The sequence below is a fragment of the Haliotis cracherodii genome, unplaced genomic scaffold (genome assembly GCF_022045235.1).
Source record: "Haliotis cracherodii isolate W230 unplaced genomic scaffold, xgHalCrac1.p SCAF_8, whole genome shotgun sequence".
NCBI classification, from domain to species: domain Eukaryota; kingdom Metazoa; phylum Mollusca; class Gastropoda; order Lepetellida; family Haliotidae; genus Haliotis; species Haliotis cracherodii.
Window position 1 is genome coordinate 23,106,563 of NW_027266341.1, and position 14,878 is coordinate 23,121,440.

General features: G+C 36.0%; 1 protein-coding gene across 5 annotated transcripts in view; it reads right to left on the bottom strand.

Annotated features, from left to right (window-relative positions):
* The window catches only part of LOC139450021 (protocadherin-9-like), a 168,959-nt gene that overhangs the window by 78,537 nt on the left and 75,544 nt on the right, over positions 1–14,878 (bottom strand). For all 5 annotated transcript variants that reach the window (XM_071231650.1, XM_071231641.1, XM_071231643.1 and 2 more), the window contains one exon: positions 11,962–12,049. The gene's annotated coding sequence lies outside the window, so the exon portion shown is untranslated. The remainder of the gene's footprint in view (positions 1–11,961; positions 12,050–14,878) is intronic.

A 14,878-nucleotide genomic window follows, 5' to 3' on the forward strand; every position in this document is an offset into this window, starting at 1 on the left:
GTACGCATCAACAAAAGTGTGTTGGCTATGATTTGAAGACGATCGGTTCTCCAAAACAAACCCACCTGGCCATGTCCGTTGTGTACAATAAAGTTTTCTAATCTGCTCTTCATCCGTGCCGAATTTGTCGACAAGTATGCCGACAGCGTAGATTGAGGCAGTATAGAGACATCTAGTTATCCTCACTTAGGATTTTTAGAGCTTTATACCTATCAATGGTAGACTTTACGACAGACGTGCAGACATCTGCATGATAAGAATAGGCCTTGTACCTATAGGGCTCAGGACCCCTTGTAGAAAGATTAAGTCTAAAATAAGAATTCCGGCTGATTTGACTTTCAGATCATTCTTTCCACTGGATTAGAACCATCTTGCTTCAGTGAAGTTGGTGATTCGAGAAGTTATGAATCATAATTTCATTTATAAGCGGGCAAATCAAATTTAGTAACTGGAGAATCAGATCAAGTACATCTTTTGTGAGACTTTTTGTCAATAGCATCGATGTAAAGAGGTTGAATTTCATTAACGATAAATGATGTGAGAGGCTGTATGCTGGAATGGGAAGAAAATTTATTGAAGTTGCAGTGTATGGGTTATGAAATGCATAAAATGGTCATTTCATGCGTCATTTAACTTCTGCTGTATGAGATTCACATATCTTATCTGAAACTTGGTGGGGAAAATGACAAATGCATTCTTGGAAGACAAAACAGTAAGGTTATGGATCAAGTTTAATAAAAATTGGGATAAAATATGTATTTTTGTGCATAATTCCGATACACTTGCCCATCTAAGAATCAATGTCGAAAGGTTACAATCCTTTCAACTGATTTCAAAATTCTTCATTGGTTTATTAACATGACATTTTAATCTGAATCATTGTGCATTTCATTTTTAACTCACAGAATATGGAATGTATTTACATAAATTGTAGACAAATATGCCTGTATTTACAATGAATTGGATGATTCCCTTTTTTTTTCTCTTTCAAATGTCAATCTTCATGTGTCACAACCCTATAATTTGATTTTTTTCACAGCATCAAAAAACCAGAAGAAAATATAAAACCCACTGAGAAGATTCAAAGGGGTTCAATTATATGACCCAATTCTCAGCATGATCAAATGAATCTTTAGAAAGTCAGCCAGTTTGCCTTAATTCTATAACATCCAAGAGTGAAGGGTCAATTCAGGTCAGTCAAGTTAGCGGGTACAATGCTTTTTCAGCTGTAAACGCCTTTCCAAAGTGTACTAAAACCCCTTAATCTTAGCGAAAGTGACATGGGACAATGCAAATTGATACAAGCAATTCACAATACTGTGAACCGGTCACCTGGCAATGAAAAGGCCCTCCATAACTGAATCATAGGACGATGAAATCAATGTGTTTAAGGTAGATCGGGGATGATGGCTGCAGGAAAGACACCTAGAGGATAGGTGTAATTGATCCTCTACGAGTTAATCACATTACTGAATTGATGTTGAAGTACTATAGATTTATCAGCTATCTAGGTAAGCCAATTATCTGCAACTGAACTGAGGTCATGATGAGTTGGCAATGTTAAAAACAAGAACAAATGAAAAACTATTTGTACAGGTCAGGTTCTATTAATATTAATTGTTTAATGAGAGTGATGTGAGTATTGTTTCATGCTGCTTGCAGCAATATTGCAGCAATATTATACTACTCAAAAGAAGTTAAGGATCACCCGTTTCTTTCATATTGGTAATGTTATTCTGTCATGGCATGAGAGATTAACTATTGTAATATGAAAGAATCAGGTGATCCTTAACTTCTTTTGAGTAGTATATAACGAAGATACAAGCAATAAGCTTGACATATAGCACTCATTTGGGGAATCGATGTGGAGGTGAAGTTTACTGTGTCGCTTTAATATGCCTCTGTTAACAGTATTCCAGTTATCATAGCGTTTCAGCTTGATGTGGGAGGAAAGTCCAAAGTAATGCAGGTCACAGACGTTCACCAATTTGGTGACACCCATGAACATGGGTTATGGTGCCAACAAACCACATAATTGACACAAAACCGGATTCAAACCCACAACCATAGTTTCTGACAACAGATGACCCTTTTGGTGCTCAGCAAATGTTGATGAGTATACATATCATTAGACCTGTGAAGACCCGGGATAGAATAGGACTTCAGCAACCCATGCTTGCCGTAAAAAGCGACTAATGGCATCTGGTGGTCAGGCTCGCTGACTTGGTTGATGCATGTCATCGTATCCCAATTGCATGGATCTATGCTCATGATGTCAATCACTGGATTGTCTGGTCCAGACTCGAATATTTACAGACCGCCATCATCTAGCTAAAATATTTCTGAGTGCAGCATTAAACACCAAACAAACATATTATTATTAATTTTCTAATACAGAAACCCAATTAGTATATACATGTAACTTAGTTCTCACAGGTAATCAAAGTCAGACACATTATTGGTTATTGTCAACTTGCACCAATCTGAATAGTTTAAAAAAAAACATTTTGGAAAAGAACTATTTTGATAAGGTGGTATCAGGTCGGCTGCTTGCAAATGGGCAATCTTTTTCATACAGGTTTCAGTGCCTCTGTCCATGCTGGGGTATTTTTTTTACACAAATTCAGTACTATCACAGTCAGATCACACTGTAATTAGTTTTGGTAAGTCGAGTCGGCGGCACCGATTCCATCGAATCTATAATAATTGTGATTCCTTACACTAACATAGACATTAGTAGCCACAGCCATACAGCATAGCACTCGTGTTCCTGAACACAATGAAAATGCACTTAATACTTGACTAATCCTATGTTGTAAGCAGAGTTAATAGACATAGCAGATCACAGCAAATAATTAAATTTTCCCTAGAGTCGGCCAGAAAAATCTTTAGAATTGAAACTAGATTGATTATTGCCATTTTAATATCCGGTCAAGTCATGTAATTGTAAGAATTTTTTCCTTTTTCATGTGATATATATTTCCCTAAGGATAGAATGTTTTTAATTCTCAATTTCAAGTTCCTAGATAAACTGGAAGAATGTTGGATATTCTACCGTAGATAAATGGATTTCACAGGTTCAAATGTTATTGTACTTGAAATATGTATAGAATTCCTTTGTCGGCCCTTTAAGAAAAATATCAATCCCATTTGTGAGTACTTTTATAAATACTATAAAAATTGTTTCAGCACACGTGGCATTCAAAGGGGGAAAAACTTGTTTGAGCAAAACAAATCAGACATTCGCTAGTGTGTGATCAAAATTTTACCAAATATAACTTCATTCCTCCCAAACAAAAAGAGCTGTCTTAATAAACAGGAAGCGTTTTTCCTTCCACAGTTTGCCAAGGTGTGGAATTATTAGATGGTCAAATGTTTGATAACAAAACAACCTCCACAAACTAACCACAGACGCAAATCCCATTTGATTTTTACGATAGATCCATTAACCTTTAGCCTGCTGAATTATTTTCACACTTCTTACCCCTGCCTGCTGGATTAATTTTAGCATAAGGCGCTCTAAAGAGGGTGGGTGATTTCAAACAGTCAGTGCCTCATTAAACAAGGGCCAATTGAAGAAATATTTTGCACATTTATTCCTGATAGAAAACTACACAATTCTATATAAAAATATCCTGGTGTTTTCAATCATACCAAGGTTAAGACCAAAGCGAACACAAAATTTGTTAATTTTCTTGAACTTACCTGAATTGCGTTATTGAAGGTGGTTTGCATTTCATGCTAGGAACCCTCTAATATCGTAACATTTTTGCAAATTGATTTCAATAATCATATCTCCGATATCATAATTTTAATTGAGTAAAAATTCGGGATTTATAATCGGCATATATCAGCGCGATGGTAAATTATGAACCATTTCAGTGAATTTATTATCTAAACGTTAAACAGAAAAATAACTTAATTTTCGAGGTCATCATGTCGGTTGCAGAAATACGAATATTCGGGTTAATCTGACGTGTCATGTTATAAAATTTGCAGGAAACATTAAATGACTTATAAATATTCACTAATCCTAATTTCAAGCGTTTTGGTTGAATATTTACGATATACAAAAATAAACAACCCGTGTCATGATGCTAGTAGACGTCCTAAAATCAAACATGGCGCGCTTCGCCCGACCTCCGCATAACTTATTGCTATTTTAATATCAACAAAGTTTACATTGCCTTTATAAATATAACTTGGCGAAAGTTGACGATCTTCTCAATCGAAGAATGTTTTATTCGTCATATTCCAATAAATATGACGAGAGAAAAATGAAAATAAAGATCGTGAATTCTGACAGCACTATTTCAATTAGTGCAAAGGTCACCGGATGTGATGTCACAGACAGGGGTAGTCTGCTGATAAGCTTTCGAAACAAAACAATTACAGTAAATTTTGAAATAGTTCGCCTATCACATACAGCAAAAATATAAGTCGATACACAGTATCAGTAATCACCACTAACATGAAATATAAATGTGACTTTGACGATATAATTCGCGTATTAGTTAATCCGTTTTACCTTGCATGCTCCCGTGACCCGGAAACGGTAGACGATAAATCAACATGCCACATGCAAGTTTCTCGGTATCTTTTATTTGAACTTCTGTTGATATCTAAGAATCACCATTCAATGTTGTGAATATAAATGGGACATGATTCATATTTCTGCGATGTACATGCTGATAAGTTTCACTACAACAAGTGTATCCCACGTAATACGTCTATGGATATCGTCGATCAGCAAGATCACCCTCAACAACAGGTGCGCGAAAATGGGCTTGACAAAACGTGTTTCAAAATAACATCCCCGCGTTGCTGAAAATGATAGGGTATATATAAGCAATAAAATTCTACGTACATATTTTCGGTGTTAGTTCCACATTACATTTAGGATAGTTTTCCTTTCGGGAATACATTCATAGATTCTAGCATGATTTTAGAACAGTTTCACGAAGGATTTCTAAATTTATTCCCAAAAAATGAAGACCACCATGATTGCGCATTGATGATAGATTTGTAATTGTTTAATTATTTACAGCTTTTTACAGGTTTTAAAATTTTAAGTTATATTTAATAGTTATTTTTCCCACAATGATGGTGTGTGGGGACAGTAAATATTAGTCTTTGCATCAACACAGTGTAACTGATCAAACTTCAATTATTATCTTTAGTTTAAACATATTTATTCAACAATTATTATCTTGCACTCTGAAAATCAACTATGTGAATAAGTAACTCTCTGATGTCATCATTTTAATTTTAGTATTCCATGAATAATGATTAAATCAGATCCTTAACATATACATACTAAACTCATATGGACATTAATTTTGTGCATTATGTGGTTTGTTTCCAAATAAAACAATTCTGAAATATAATTTAATAGGAATTAATTTAATTTAAATACAGTAACAGTACATGACATTTTTGTTTGTTTAATCACAAGAACCATGGTGGCACATAAGCTGGTAAGTTTGCCATAGGTTTCTTAGAAAATGCTATCTCAGTCTTCTGGTTGGAATGAAAAGAAACATGCCTGTGTACATGTTTACCCTTGCCAGGTGTATTTTTTCCAGTCAGCCAATCCATTACTTTTGTTCACCTTATATGGTCTATTTTATACATACAGGTACTGCTTCCAAACTGTTTTTTCTTTGTATGCAATCACAGTATCACAACTTCCTCAGCTGGTGTGTATAAAAGTTCCCCTGTCATCATGAAAAAAGAATTATAAAGGAAAGTCATATTTTCATTCAAAAACATATCTGTCTTTCCTTGAATACTCTTTGTCTAAGTGCCAGAAATGTAAGTGTCATAAAAAAAATTAAAAATTTTTTTTCATAAGGACTTTTCTTAGATAGACCTAGATCTAAGTCAAACCATGTGACTAGTTAGGTAGAATTATAACCTTATAAGCCCTCATTTCTGAGGTGTCCATATTTTTCACATTTTTAGGACTAAACGTGATCCGTGTAGATCTGCCTGTTTTGTTATGTAAAACAATTTCTTGTCTTAAAAAATGAGAAAAGGAATCATTCAGACGAATTTTTTTTATCCCATTGATTCACGAAAATCAGTTGAAATGTACAGTGGTGACTTTTGTACCCAAAATTTCTAGTAATTTGTTACCCAAATGGGTATGTGATTTTGTAGATCTACCTAGAATTATTTCAAAGATATACATTAATTTGGTGTCTTAAACTTAACATAATATCACTTTCCTATCAAAACAATTCATTCTAACTTAGGTTTAACCAACTTAACTGGCCTCTCCTTCAGTGACAATACGTCAGTTTTCTCTCAAAACTAAACAATCAATTTCAAGGATCACAGTCATAATCATATTTGGAACTTGATGAAATATTTTATTATGTGTTCTGTTCATCTACATTAAAACATAAATATAATTATAGATCTATTGTCTTATTTTCTTAGGTACAAATTCACAAAGTATTTTGGGTACAATTTAATTTGTTTTGGGTACAAAATCACACACATATATAAATAGGAGCCTAGAATCTATATATATTTACACTACCTCGTTGTGTACCAAAATGTTATCGGTTCAGAGGACGGGAGGTTCTCAGAAAGTTTTCAACAACATCTTTAATATTTAAATTGTTCTTTTTGTAATGTTAGACCAATAACAATATTATGTTATTATGGCATATCAATACGTTGGATCGCTCTCCGTTGCGCTCGTTTATAGAAAATATTTTAAAATTAAAATCATCGAGCGTGAAATCCATTACGGTTTCGGATTTAGACTTACACATTTTATGGCGACAATCACGAAGAAATATGAAACAAATAAGAGTGAAGACTGCTCTCCAGATCAATAAATAGTAAATAGTTGACGAAAAATAGTAAATTATGTATTTTCTTTTGAATTGGAATCTATTTCGGAATTTCTTTATGATAGCTTACCAACTTTTGCATATTTTGCTTCCATGTGTCACATGCGGTACGTGCTTCCGGTTTCAGAAATGATAGCTAAAATTGCAAGTATTTTGATTATTTCTCGTAAAATGCATTATTTTGCTATTGAATGGTTCACCTAGAATGTATATCAGTTCAGATTTTGCGTATCATCCAATATTTGTCATTTTTCGCAGTGTTTGTTGACTTTGTTCGACTCAACAAATCGCGAGTTAGGCCACGCCCAAACGTATCGCTGACGTTTGTCGGCTTGGCAATGTGTCGGAAAGTTTATCAAACGAAATCATTTGCAAACTCTTTAAAAATGAAATTCTTTTTACAAAGATTTATACATGCGTGTCAATAATTCTAGAAAATTAAGTTAGATGTAACAAAATGATTGAAATAGTCTAACGGGATAACTATGCATGTGGAGTTGTTTGTTTACCGCCGTTGCCATGATCGTACAAGTTCCATCCAATCGATGATGTTACGATTCAGATTGTTTTTGTTTACAATTAATTACACCGAAAGTTGCTAATTTTTAGAAATAATGGAACATGAGTGTTTTCCTTTCGTCAGCAAACAAAAAATTATGATCGAATAGGAAAAATGATGAAATTATAAAGAAAATATCGGACTGCATGCCGCTCAACGTGAAGTGCCAAAAGTCAACAATGGCCGTTCCTGGTAGATGTGTGCCGAGAAGTTTGGCCGAAACTTTTTTAACTCGCGATATTTTCTTTTTGAGGTAAATAAATGACTGAACGTTTTGATATTGAGCAAGCTGAGCATTTATGCATGTCATACGTAATTTAAATGTTACGCAAAGCCTTCTTGGTAAAGAGATATGGCGAGTTTTATTTTGGGGTGTTGTTATGCTATTCGCCTGTCGAATGGGTTCGACATCAGATGCACGGGGATGGACACCTCTGTCGAATGGGTTCGACGTTAGCGTGCAGAGCTTTAAAGAACATTCAATTTTCACATACTTTTTGAAAATAATGTCATCATCGTTTAGATGGGTTTTTTCAAAAGTGGGATCTGTTATGATCACCTTTATGAGCAGATACTAGTACCTGGATACCTGCAGTATATAAATGAATAAAGTAAAAACAATATTAAAATGAATGACTAACTTGTGCTGAGGACAAGAAAAAAATCCAATGATGGTAGTTTGTTTGTTTGTTGTTTAACACTGCACTCAGCAATATTCCAGCTATATGGCGGCGGTCTGTAAATAATAAAGTCTGGACCAGACAATCCTGTGATTAATATCATGAGCATCGGTCCACGCAATTGGGATCGATGACATGCATCAACCAAGTCAGCGAGCCGGACCACCCGATCAGGTTAGGCGCCTTTTAAGACAAGCATAGTCACCTTTTACGGCAAGCATGGGTTGCTGAAGACCTATACTACCCTGGAATCTTCACGGGTCCAATGATGGTAGTCCTCATTGATGTACCATATATCGCCATCTATAAAGCGACCCACCTATACAAAATCAAAATCAATGCTAATTTATATACCCTCATCTATAAAGCAAATAAGAAAGAAGCACATCACCTGCGCATACACAATCCCTACATTTGCAATGAACTTGTTTGCATTTGATGGCAATAATTTTAAACCAGGCCACAAGGCTTCACTTTTGCCCCAAATTGGAACTGAATTAAACTGACCTAAAATGTAAACATAGAAAACATATTTGTCGGTTTCACGCAGGCCTATCTACAAACTGAGGACTTGAACAAAATGCATCCTCTGGACTAGTCTTTACAAAAAAATAACTTCTAAATACATGTGAGTGAGTGAATATTGTTTTACACAGCAGCCTTCAAATTACAGCGATATTGTGGTAGAGCAAACATGGAAAGCTAGTGGATGAGGGTTAAACATGGCCAGAGTGCTAATTATTAAAAATATGAAGGACTGCCCATTTTTTCATGAGTCCAGTAATTTAAAAATGTTTACAACCAATCATATATCATCTGTGGACTAGTTTGGTTAACTTTGGACTAGTCTGAATTAGTGGAATAGTTTGATTAACCCCTTCCATGAATTCTTGGTGTCACTGATTTTCAGTGATCCATTCATTATTTTCACTGTTTTCTTTACTATTGCACCCAATGGAATATAGGCATTGATGTGTTATAATTGATGATAATCCCCATCTTGAGGAGCAATCTATACTGTTCATTTCAGCAGCTCTAATGAGGTGAGGTGAAATGGGGTTTATCTTCGCGTCCAAGATTATTTCATTCATATAGTGCGTGCATATGTACTAGTCAGGACTGATGCCGTTTTCATAGTGCTAGCCCACTGAGATACCATGCCGCAGTGTACCATGAATACCCCACTCAGACAGAGTATACTGACTAAGAACCCCCCACCTTCTGCTCTCCAGGCAGACGCTCTACCACTAGACCATGGCGGCGGTCAACTCTCATGACAAAGCACTGGTGACCAGTGAGTGAGTATGGTTTTACGCCGCTTTAGCAATATTCCAGCAATATCACCAACTCTGCCCAAGATCACCTTTAACAGAATCATGGTGTACCTAACAGAACAGAGTAAAAAAGAGTTTCACTATCAGTTCCATATTTCACCCGCGAAAGATTCTTTACATTAATAATACATGATCACATTCAGTAACATATCCGTGAAATGAAAATTAATGAAAGTTTCCACAACAAAATGGTATTATCCGTTTCATTGGCGTGGTTAACTTTTGACACCAGTCAGACAAACACAATGACCATGAATCTTTTTTTTTTATTTTCCTATGTTCAAACAGTCAAAGAGCAACAGTGTTCTGTTTTTCTTCTAATACACAACACACCAGTTGTCACAGAACATCGTTCTTGCTATGAATAGTTGGCTTAAACTGTTGCAGACACCCAAAGCACAGAATCAAGGTCCTGGGAACAAATATCAAAATAACGGGACATTCTAATCAATTTCACCATGATGACAATCACAAGCGCTAATTCTGCCCTCTGTCTTTGTATATAGAATAATTCAATTATATCGTCAGTTTGTGGCGTTTCATCTTGACGCCGGTGCTCGATTATTTTGATTGAAATGTCTGGCTATGGCAGTTTGAAGAAAATCTATGGTTTCTGTAATACAGACATATTTCGTTCGTCTGAATGATTTTATTGTGTGGCCATGCAGAAATAAATAATTTAGGTTTTTATTTCATATAGGTTTCATGCATGTTCCTAGAAATTAAATCTTCAAGTTTTCTATAGAATGAAAAAAGCAAATAAATATTTCAAATAGCATTATATGAGTGAGTGAGTTGGTTGGTTTCAATGCCGTTCTGAACAGTATTCCAGTTTGATCAAGGCATGTCAGCATGATGGTGGAAAGTGATGCAGGTCTCAGACGTTTACCGCTTTGGTGAAACCCACGAGCATAAGTATGGTGCTGACAAACCTAGAAACATAATCGGGGCGAACCGGGATTCGAACCCACAATCATAGGTGTCTGGCATGTCCTAGAGACGCAACAGCAAATCGCGGCGCCTTAGACGACTGGGCCACGCGTACCCCTGATTCTAGCAAGAACATTGTTCATACCATTATCAGCCATATATGGAACATTTTGAGTTAGTGAGTGTTCACTGTAATAACATTGGATAACATACATATTAGTTACATGCATAAAGCCATGTTGTATATAATATTAATTGTCTATTATTTTACTTCATTACAGTAAAAATTCAGTAAGGCATATTACAGGGTTTGTAGACTTTCTCAAGTCAAGTATGGAGCTGACAAACCTAGATACATAATTCATGTGAACCAGGATTTGAACCCATGATCACCGGTTTCTGGCATGCCAAAGGGCTGCAACTCTGCACTGCAAATTGCAGCACCTTAGACAGCTTGGCTACACGTGCCCCTGCACCATGAAGACACTATATCTCCTCATGGCTATAGCAGAATAATACCAGTAAGTTAGTGAAACAATGTATGTCTATATAAGCATCATCTAGTAGGTGTAATGTACATTAAGTGTAATAATATCATACTCTGGCTTTTGCTCATATATGGTCTAAACATAACAATTAGTGGACAATACTATCATCCAATATGCAATAGAGACCTTTTCCAAATAAAAGAAGTTTCTGCAGAATCCTGTGATCCATAGAAAAATAAATCATTTATTACCCCATGGGATATACAAGAATTGTCCAATCACTATAATGGGGTGAGTTCATGAGTTTTATGCCACAGACAACAGTTCCATCAACATGAATTGGAGTTACATTTGATTCTGTAATTAGAAAATGATTTTGACAATTGTTCTCTGGCACCTGGTAATTCTTCACATAATAATTAGCATACATAAGGAAGTTCAATTTGAAAAATATCAAAACATAGCCTGGTATTAACAGCTCATAACCATACTAGGTGTTTTTTTCATTGAATTTCAAACAGGTTTGAGCCACTCAGACCTTAGCTAAGACGTAAACTGTGTCAAGACATCTGTTGTCCATTAGGTGATGGTTGCACTGAATGTGATAGTTAGATCATGTGTCAAAGAAAAATGTGTTACAGTTTGATGCCCGAGTGATCTAACGTTATTACAAACGCTGTTACAGAACGGAATAGATCACGCAACAACACACTGTACCAGCTGTTGCTTATTAGATGATGAGTGGTGCCTTTGGTCTCACCTAGAACCATGATAGAATTTATAATGATAAATTCGTGAAATTTTGCACAGTGCACTTTTTTTCAAATTCAACTCATATACATTACTATTGTCTATTGGTCATTCCAGTTTAAAACAAATGTTTGACAAGTATCAATTCCACCTGGCATTAATGATCTTGCTTGTTTATAAATTCAAACATTTGTCTCAGCCATGAATAACTGGAACAGCATTTTAGGTTTGCTGACACATAAAGACATTTCTATTTTCTGTATTTTATGGAAATTTATGAATTGCACATTTGTCAAAATTCAGTCACTGCTTTGTACCTAAATTGCAATTAACAGCAAAACAATCAAATCTTACCTGACCCTCTTCAGAATAGATGTTCTATGATGTCAGTGAAGCCATTGTTAAATGGGAAAGGCTGCATCAATTTTCAGCTAGGCACGACCTGTCAAATCAAAATCACACCCATCAGATATGGGAAACAAAATCCACAAAAACATCGCATAGGTAAACTTCCCCAAAATTATTTCTGGTAATGTGATCCAGACATCGATCATAGTCAAACAATTAAGACAACAAAAACCAACAAGTGGACAGACAAACGTAGAATTAGTCAGAACCATTGCGAAAATGTCCAGTGGCTTAAGCGTTGACCGGTACACATGGCCTGGAGATGGAGGCATTGTTCTGTTTGTTTACCTGTAACGAGTATCTCTCCTACACAGGTAAGAGGGTTGGATAAAGTTTCACAAACCATCACCAGGCCATTACAGAGAGCTTCTGGGTAAACACGTCCATAGTTAATCTTCTGCTTCGTCGAACATAGGTGAACACATGACACTACTTACCCTATCAGAGACCGATGGCACCAATTACAAAATTAGTCCAATTTGGAGTTCGAAAGCTGGAAATCGTTGCATTCAGAGGTACATTTGCCACTTTCCACCTTTCAATGAATGCCTAATTTGAATTCACTCTCACAAGTCCATTTTTTCCAATTAATCTGCCTCCTGTTTTTGTTTTCATTAGAATGACACATGGGCTATTGGCGAACATGCTGACAGTAGTTGGTCTGCAAATTGATGAAATGAAAATTTTTCAGCAGCCAGGGATAACATCTACAAACTCAAAATCAACAGATGGGGCAAATGGCTACGCACTCTCATCCTCATTCAAGTTTCATAGCAGTTCTCTTCCACTAGCTGTATGTATTTACAATCAGATTGGCAGTGTCAGAACATATTACTTCAAAGAATGTCAAAAATAATACGATCTGGTCCATTTTCACATGTTCCTGTAGAGTACATGTTTAGGAATGAATATTTTATTGTCAGGATCCTCTCAGAACTTGGCAACTGGTCGAGTAGGGCAGACTGGAAGATAGGTACGTCAACATCAGTTACCCAGTGTATCTATCATACATCTTTCCACATAGGTGTCACATTTAGGTTAAAAAAACAAATCATTAAATTATGTTTGGTATAGGTCGATTATAATTTTTTTCTATCCAAAGTGCTTAGGAAATGTAAAAAGAAAAAAAAGAATTTCCACTAGCAGATTGGCAAAATGGGGTGCAATAATAGCTGTATCACAGTAGTATGAAATAGTTTGATGTGGATTTGAGGGAGAATATGGTTTTATACTGCTTGAGTGAGTAAGTTGAGTTTAACACTGTTTTCAGTTATATCACGGCGTGTCAGCTTAATGTGGGAGGAAAGCCCAAAGTGATGCAGGTCTCGGACGTTTACCATTTCCGTGAAACCCACGAGCATTGGTATGGTGCTGACAAACCTAGAAACATAATCAGTGATATCAGTGTCTACTTGAAGTGGGAGGATAGCTACTATGCAGATGGAAGATAATTACCGCTTGGGTGAAACCACTAGACTTTTCATGGTGCCGACAAACCTAGAAACAAAATCAGGACAAACTGGGATTCAAACCCATGATCATAGGTGGCTGTTGCAGCTGAGGGAGTCTGCACAGTTACATGCAGTGCCTCAGACTACTGGGCCACCCATGGACCTCTAAAGGTGAGGTGAGGTGAAATGGGGATGAACTTAACGTTCAAGATTATTGCACTTTTATGGTGATGTGAATGGATTCGCCCAAATACTCTTATCTATTTTTAGACAACCCCTGCTGAGCGGTTCAGCGTTACTTAATACAGGGTAGTCTGTATTCCTCTATTATTGTAAGAGCAAAATGTGGCAGTAATATATATCTTTACAGAGGTAATTAGTCATTTTGTCTGGCAGGGATGAATTCTCAAATCTTTTCATTATCTGATTAACCAGGTCATCTAATATAGTCATTCTGAAACCATTCCAAAAAAGGAACAGTGATCTGATTGGATATCGTGTTTTCATCACAAGGGACAACTCATGTTCTGGCACCACAATCAATCCAAGAAACGTAAGCTTGAAATGGCAAGGGTAGAAAATGCTATTGTGCCCACTGGTGGTACCTCTCACAAACACATGCAAAATCATGTCAAGTGTTCATCTTGAACAAACAGGAAAACATATGGTACAGGTCAAAATAAGGAACTTAGTCAGTGATGCGTCAAATTTGGAAATGTCCTCCGCATGTTTATCACAAGACATTTTACAACACATGAGCAAAAATAAGCAAAAAACACAAATCAAATATTTCATAGCCATCATCCAAGCTGGATCATTACAGGGAATATATTATATGTGCAAGTGTCATATGATCCATTTCATAGTTTCATAGCACTACAATGGTCTCTGGAGATTCTGGATTCCCCACAAGAATCCTTCATCTTATGCATAAATTTACTTGACAGCAGTCTTTCAAGTTAATGGTATTGATTTGCACCAGTAAGTCATTTTATCCGAAATAAATCTGACATCAACTTCTGATAGTAAACAAGATTTTATCTGTTATTTTGATCAGAATTCTTCCAAAATTGGACATGTTTGCATCCTGACATCACCTCCATCTAATATGCATGAAAGTTTTACCATGAAGAGCATTAACTTCAATTTCACTTCAGATAATCTGCACTGTGGTCTAGTTTCATAAAAATGCTCTCTTGGTAGAAATAAAATGTATAACACATCAATTTTCAATTATTCCTAAGCCACATGAATCACGTTAGTTTTAGTATGAGCACTATGGGACTGCCATCATTGCAACAGACACCATGCAAATTTATCAGAGGACTGTCTTCACCAAAACCAATGCATTAATACCTTCCACAATTCATAATAATACACCAGAACAACCGTGGAGGATTAACAGTGGATGG